At 46.5% G+C, this 7,500-nt stretch overlaps 1 protein-coding gene across 2 annotated transcripts in view; it reads left to right on the top strand.

Moving 5' to 3' along the window:
* Positions 1-2,390: 2,390 nt before the first annotated feature.
* Positions 2,391-7,500, top strand: part of rhbdf1a (rhomboid 5 homolog 1a (Drosophila)) — a 42,095-nt gene continuing 36,985 nt past the window's right edge. For both annotated transcript variants that reach the window (XM_062531660.1, XM_062531659.1), the window contains exon 1: positions 2,391-2,691. The gene's annotated coding sequence lies outside the window, so the exon portion shown is untranslated. The remainder of the gene's footprint in view (positions 2,692-7,500) is intronic.

Genomic DNA, 7,500 nt, shown 5'->3' with positions numbered 1-7,500 from the left:
AAGAGGCAGGACACAGACTGATACTGATATTTTGGAGCTGTACTTTTTCATCAGAATGGTGCTCTGCTGAGCTCTTTGCTGCAATATTGTGAAACGGGTCGAGTAAATTGCTTTCTCTCTCACACACACACACACACACACACACACACTCTCTTTCCTTCAGTGGCTCAGAGAGAAGAAGTCTTGGCCTTTACTGCGCTGCAGTGTTGACACGTGGCTCTGAAAGTGGAGCTGTCACAGGAGAGCGCCTCCATTTCTGGTGAGCGGATGTCTTGACTTGAGCGCTGCACGGGCCCCTGAGCTGCTGTATTTCGGGAGTCATATTCAGAGACGTCGGCAGACGGCAGACGGCGCCCGTCGTCACCTCCCGATTCCTCCGCTTTTTGCGCCTCCTGCTTTTCAGCAGGGAGCTCCCCTCCATGGGGCTGAACTTTCACCAGGAACATGATGGAATGGCCGAGCCCCTCTCATTTAGACAAAACAGAGTTCTCCCTCTCCAAGGAAGAAGCACTGTTCACACCCATCGTCTGCCTTTACATCATAGTTTCAGCACTGATGCTTGAAAAAAAAGCAAGTGAACCATGGAACCCTCCCACAGTTTTGTAGAATTTAGTTCGCAGGTGGCTATGTGTGATGCAGAGGCATTAACTCAGAAAGGCCACTGATATTTTGAGAATAGAATAGACAGACTTCGCTGTCATTGTACGCAGAGCAAACAACAAAATTAGAGGTGCACCTTCAGTATATGTGTCAAATCAAATTAGAATTGAAAAAGAGAAACAACACAAGGTAACAAGACGAGACTGAATGTAAAAGAGTGTATGCCAGTAGGATAGGGCCGTACCTCGGAGTAAAGGGCCGTCCACACCAAGAACGATAACGATAACTATAACTATAACCATAACGATAAAAGCGTCCACACTGGCCAACTATAAGAAAAGTCTCTCCTCATGTTAATGAATGTGATGGCTAGAATATTATGGGTTCTGATTGGCTGTTAGCTTTTTATCGTTCTCAAAATCGCTCTGAAAGTGATGAACAACGATATCGTTCTTCATGTCGTTATAGCTATGTGTGAACGTTGTCATTCATATTAACGAGAGCGATATTTGTTTATAGTTATCGTTATCGTTATCGTTCTTGGTGTGAACGGCCCTTAACACAGTTAACCCCAGAGGTTTGAACTCAGTGGAAAAGGTAGGCTATTGAGAGCCACTCATGTCCAAGCCACGCAGTGGGCAAATCACAATCACTGCATGACTAGAATCTAATACTAATTGTTCAATTACATTGGGACCACAACACTGTAACACAATATGGATGATATGAGCTGAGTGATGGATGGTGTGGTGATAGATTTAGTGAAGGTGCCAGAGGAGTGACAGCCATGTTTGGAGAGCAAGCCCTCATAATTAGGATTGATGAGCACACAGCCATGAGAGCATCCCGGGGAAAGTCCCTGGAGTCAAATATGGTGAGAATGTCAATGATGTCTGAGAGGAGAGAGAGAGAGAGAGAAAAAGAATGTCACTAAGTTACAGAATGTCAATTTGATTCCTTTGTCTTGGGCATTAGCTATCCACTGGTGAGGTAACCTGCTCCCCAAGGTTAATTATGTTGCCCTTCATTTTTACCCTGTGGGGGAAAAAAACCTTAGGTTAAACGTTTGCATATAGGCTACTTAAAGTTTGTTCTGTTTCTCTTCGAAGGCATTTAACTTCTGTTTTATTTATTTATTTATTTATTTATTTATTATATTTCTTTGTAATGTCTATTAAACTATCTCAGATTTATTGGTGATTGAGTCAGATTTGTACCTGATTGTTTTTATGGTAGCCATTCTGTCTTATCCTCATAGATAAATCCTCAGGCACATCATCATGCCGTTCATATCTGAAAAGGCCAATCTGACATGTCTACTTGTATAATAGGCCTACTGTGTGAGCGTGTGTGTGTATTGTGTGTGTGTCTGTGTGTGTGTGTGTGTGTGATGTTAGTAATTAGTTTCTTATTCTGTGTGCATTGGAGATATAGAACATTGTAAATGATTAATTCCCTGTTGCCAAGTAGGCTACTGTTGGCATAAGTATTGAAATCGAAAATACCTGAACTGAACATTAAGATTAAGCAGATGTGTAGGGCTTGCCCGGTAACTATAACAAAACAGCCAGATCGTTAAAGGTTTGTTAACCCACAGACTTCCATGTCCCGACTCCGAAGCGCAGCAGAACAAGGTTTTCTTGCTTAGTCACGCCCGTACTCGTGGGTGTGTTGGACGAAGAAACACCTCCTAGGTCCATGCCGATTGGTGTTTGCATTTGACAGGCTTGTCCTTCAACATAACTATTCTCCGTGATCATGGGCGGGGCGCACAGTCGGCTGTAGCGAAACTGAATTACCGGCAGAAGACGCAAACTTACCCTGCCTGATCTTTCGTGTGTGGGAATGTACCGGACACTGCGTGGGAAAGTAGGGTCCCACAAGTATATTTCGGGAATGTCTAAGGGTTTGGAGCCCCATCATAGAACGTAGTTTTGGATCTGTCGGCGTACGTGTGCTGCTTGGGACAGATTTGAATTGTTTTTCCTACACAGAATGAAGTGACACTGCATAATTCATTCTCTGGATCTCTAAAATCAGGCTCCACAGAGCATATACAGAGACTATCGTCGGTTCTAGAAGACCTTAAGGGTAAGTGTCTATTCTGTTGCGTTTTTCAGATGGTAATCGAAGCGCATTTAAAGCACTTCCATAAACATGACTGGCGCATGCGATTGTAAGCGTAACATTCCGAACGGAGTAGGTTATCGATTTGACTTTGGAGTTTAATTGGACATACCTAATAGGCTACGTAATGATAAATATGGGCTAATAACCTGTATTTCTTATTTGGGATTTTGTATTTGATAGAGCACGCGTTTTACTGCATAGCCTGTCACTACAAGAGTTAGTTTGCTTGTGGGTGATTGTGATGCAATTTGAGCAGAAAAAAATACCGCTGTCCTTCAAAGGTATATGATTCATTCTCCTAACGAAATGTACAAGCTCCTGTGGTGTCATTTGTAATAAACAATTCACAAGAAATAGCCCATAGGCCTATTCTAAATGTCCACTTGATTTCTCTAAATTCTATGAACCGGTCTACCGATACGCAGAAATCACATGATGTGAAGAATACGCGTGTATGTGTTGTAACCCACTCCGTGGCCCAGCCTGTCAGTCCTCATGAGTGATAATGTGCGATATTGCCTTCTAGGCTGCAGAACGAAAGATGTTTCCGTTTTACTGTGAATTTATGTATGTCTGCAATGTTATAAGCGCAGATGAAGTCGCAACTTTGAAGAGGCGTGATTCATCATTATACACAAGGAGCCCACCTAGCGTGCCTGTCATGATAACTGACATACCTCGTCTCCATCTCAGTTATGCGCATCATCCCCTCTCGCCATCTATAACACTAGTGGTCTAGTGACCCCTTTCCACGTTTGGTCTAGTCAGAGGAGAGATTTTCATCATTTGTTATGCAATATTATCCACGGCCATTACCCGTACTGGCGTATTTTTGCTTGTTCAGAGGCTGTTGTTTCTCGAGCAGCAGCAGTAGCCTAGTAGTAGTAGTATGTTGGAGTTTTGGCAAATGTCATGAGAATGCTACATGCACTTATCTAAACTTGAGAATATCTTGTGATATAATGTCACAGCCCTTGTTAGACTGCTTCTTAACTTGGTTCACCAATTGTTCATGTTTATACTATATATTGGTGTATTATTTATTATGCATGAACCATAAATGCAAATGTAGTTACTTCAGTAAAGTCCTTCATGTTAAATTATGAGGCTGTCTAGGGTCTGGCCTGCTCTGGCACACAGCTTCAACCCAAGCCCCTTTGCGCTTCCCAAATATTATCTCATGGAGGCAGGTCAGTTGGGAGGCTGATGTCAGGGCACCAATAAAGCTGGAGGTATGACGAGTGGTAGACAGTCACCACCATGGTCGTCATACACACACACACACACACACACACACACACACACACACTCACACACACACACACACACACACACACACACACAACGGAGACTACAGCTCTGCCAGCTGGATGTGAACTCCAGTAGTCCACAAGGGAGGGTGAGAACGAGAGAGAAAGAGAGAGTGAAAGAAAGAGAGAGAGAGAGAGAGAGAGCGCTGAGGGCAGGGAGAGACAGAATGTTTGGCAGTACGCACACAGAGAGATCCAGAGCTGCTGTTGAAGGGAGCAGGTGGACTATCCAGGCCACACTTAGCTGGTATGTGGTCGCTGCAGTGGTTGAGTGAGAGTGAGCTCCCTCTAGTCATGCTTGCATGAGTCATGCTGCTGTATATGTCTGTCTGTCTGTCTGTTGCACTGTCTACTTGCCTGTCTGTCACTCTGTCTGGCCAAGGGAGGCTATACCCTATCCGGGTTTGTTTTTCTACTGGACACCCCCATAGCATAGCATTGATAGCATTGATGCTAACGCGACTGAACTGCAGTTAAATCCAGGCCGAGCCGGGGAGGAAGGGAGAGAGGGAAGGACGAGAGGAGGGAAGAAAGCAAGAGCACATGAGAGCCACCACTGTGAGCGGGTGACAGAGGCCACAGGTCTCTGACTCACACCGCATCACGGCACCGAGGCCTGGAATGCCATTCTTTTATTGAGCATTCCATACCGTTCCCTCTCAATACAGCGATGATGCATCCTCTGTGCGGAAGTGGGGGGGAAAAGACAAAAAAAAAAGAAAAAAAAGAAAACAGGCAACAGTTCCTGGAATCAAGCGGTGACGAAATCACAGTGTGCTCCCTTCAGCTTGCGGTTTTGGCCTCCCTGAAAGTGTGCTGTAGATGGGCGAGGGCTTAAGAACTTCCATGTGTGCCGAGATAAATACCCCTCTCAAAATCACCTACTCGAGGTTGGCAACGTGTGTGTAACACCAGCAACAGCAAACATGCCTCCATATCCTGGTATACTGGATTATTTGAGAAGGTCCATTGCTGCTTAAAGCTTTCGTGAGTCGCTGGAGATGTGCTTCAGTAGTAATGGAAAGTGCAGTGTTGAAGCAGAGAAGAGGGAGTGAGATGAATGCAAAGCTGACTACATCCACTGGCGAGCTTTTGACAGCACAACAGATAGTGCCTATCTCTCTGGCTGATCTCTCAGCTCACAGAAGGGCCAGTCGGCTGACATGAGAGAGAGAATGGAGAGAAGAGCTCCCGATTTTTTTCTTCTTTTTTTTACAGCACGCTTGCTAACCAACCTGTATGACAGCTTTTCGGAAGACAGGAACGCTGTTGTTCTGCCAGAGCGGGGGATACTGTGGGTTGAGAATAGAGTAGAACGTCCACGCCGTTGCTGACAAATAGCCGGTGCTTCTGAAGCTGTCACCCAGGGGAGAGGAGGAGGCTGATGACTAGAGCAGACCCTCCCTGGCTCACTGGTGATCTGTGGGGCCCCTCGGCCACGCTCGGCTTTCATCTGTCGTTTTCCCTTTCTCTCCCAAGACCTCCGGTGTTATCTGAAAGATTAACCCCGAGATTGAGAAAGATGGGTTATGCCAAAATCCCTCAGTGTTGTAAAACCAGTCGCTTGTTCTGCATTTGTTACATTTATTAATTTAGCAGACACTTTTGTCCAAAGGAACTTACATGGCAATTATATTACAAGGGCTATTCTACCCAGATCAACTAAAGTGCCTTGTTCAAGGGCACAATGGCAGAAGGCGGGAATTGAACCCATAACTTTCCATGCTTCTGTATGCTAGCCCAGCTTCTTAGGCACTACGCTACCACCACCCATTTTGGTTTGATGTGTGTTTTTCTTTATTTACACGTATCAAAACTTACAAAATACATTAGATGGTTTGTATTCTACAGAATTTAGCACAGTGACCCACTGGTTTAACCACAGCTATAAATACTCTCCAGATCAGGGTCACATTCATGAGAGGTGTGTACAACATTGTTGCGGTGTGGAAAACCAAATGGCCGGGGTGTTTCACATCAGATTCCAGTCATAGCACAGGTGCAGGGATATGCAAGAGCCTGAGGTAGCAGTGCGACACAGGAGACGAGAATGGCTCCTCCCTGCCCCTCCTCCTCCTCCTCCTCCTCCTCCTCCTCCTCCTCTCCCTCCTTCCTCTCCTCCTGCTCCTGCTGGAGGTGGCTCACTGCAGAGCATGATGGGAGAGCGGCCAGCGCCGGCAGGAGGAGCGCAGATGTGATGTAACGCTGCAGGTCTATTTCAGGTCCCCTTCCGACCGACCGCGCACACACACACACACACGCCGTTCTACGAAACACGCCGAGAGGCGGCGAGGGCGGCGTGTGCTTGGAGCCTCCCCTCCCGCCTTCTCCTCCTCATCATCTTGAATTTCCACTTGGGGATCAAAAAAAGTGTCTTATCTATCTATCATCAGGGAGATCACCCCCCCCCCGCCCCCCCCCAAGAGACTCACACCACAAGGTGCCCAGGCAGCACCCTAGACGGGCTGGTGATGAGTGCCGCTGATTAGTTTGGGTGCGAAACCAAATCAATTTGGGATCTGCCTGCAGCGCCTCCCTCCCTCCTCGGGACTTGGGATGTGTGGGATCCTGATGGAGGCCGGCAAGTCAGCGTGGCGGTTGATGGGATTACGGGATAATATGAAGTAGGGGGAGGGGAGGCTGTCAAGGGTGTGGGAATGTTGCGGCGAGATTGGCTGCTTGTACTTTGACCTCAGCTCTGTGACTGTGAACCTCGCTGATATGCTATTAGATTCAGCCTTTCTATAATAGTCGTGCAGCAGTGGGGGTGTTTTTTTTTTTCATTTCTTGCTGCCCGAATATATCTGAACCGGTGACCACAGAGTGCTCACATAGCAGTTCACACAGTTCTTCAGAACCTTGCTGGAACCTTGCCAGGCTACTTTGTCACATCCTGTCACTGAAAGTTACCTCTCATGTTCAACCATTTGTTTCCACTGGTATATACTGTATATGGCGTGTTAGATGTCTGGTGGAAGCTAAACTACAATATGCAGCCATTTTAGCAGAAACTGTTAACAACACCCATGTTCTTAATCAGTATTTTTGTTTTTAAGTCAGTACTCTCACGCAATTTCATGTTTATTTTCACATAATGACATATTTGTTTAGCACTGTCTGTAGTCCCGAGTGTGAAACTAAGTCAGTGAAAAAGCCAAGGCTTATATGCACAGAGATAATGAAAGTTGCAAATGCGGCAGCTGAAGTCATTACTCCACCATGCCTCAAAACTCCGGCCCACCTCAGGCCTGGCTCTGCATTAAGAGCTCCAGCTGAATTAGCCGGCGCTCGGCTCCCAGAGCTTAGCTTTAATCATTACCGCACGGCCCACCGCTGAACATCCCTGCCTGCCTGCCCGCCTGCAAAGCGTCCGCTGCCCAGTCCACCGCTGCGGGGATGAGTGTGCGATTCTAAATATGGCACCAGGCCGCCGCCGTCGCCGCTTGCTAGCTCACTCGCT

Source organism: Sardina pilchardus, chromosome 3 (assembly GCF_963854185.1).
Source record: "Sardina pilchardus chromosome 3, fSarPil1.1, whole genome shotgun sequence".
Lineage (NCBI taxonomy): Eukaryota > Metazoa > Chordata > Actinopteri > Clupeiformes > Clupeidae > Sardina > Sardina pilchardus.
This window is presented reverse-complemented; position numbering and strand designations above follow the sequence as displayed.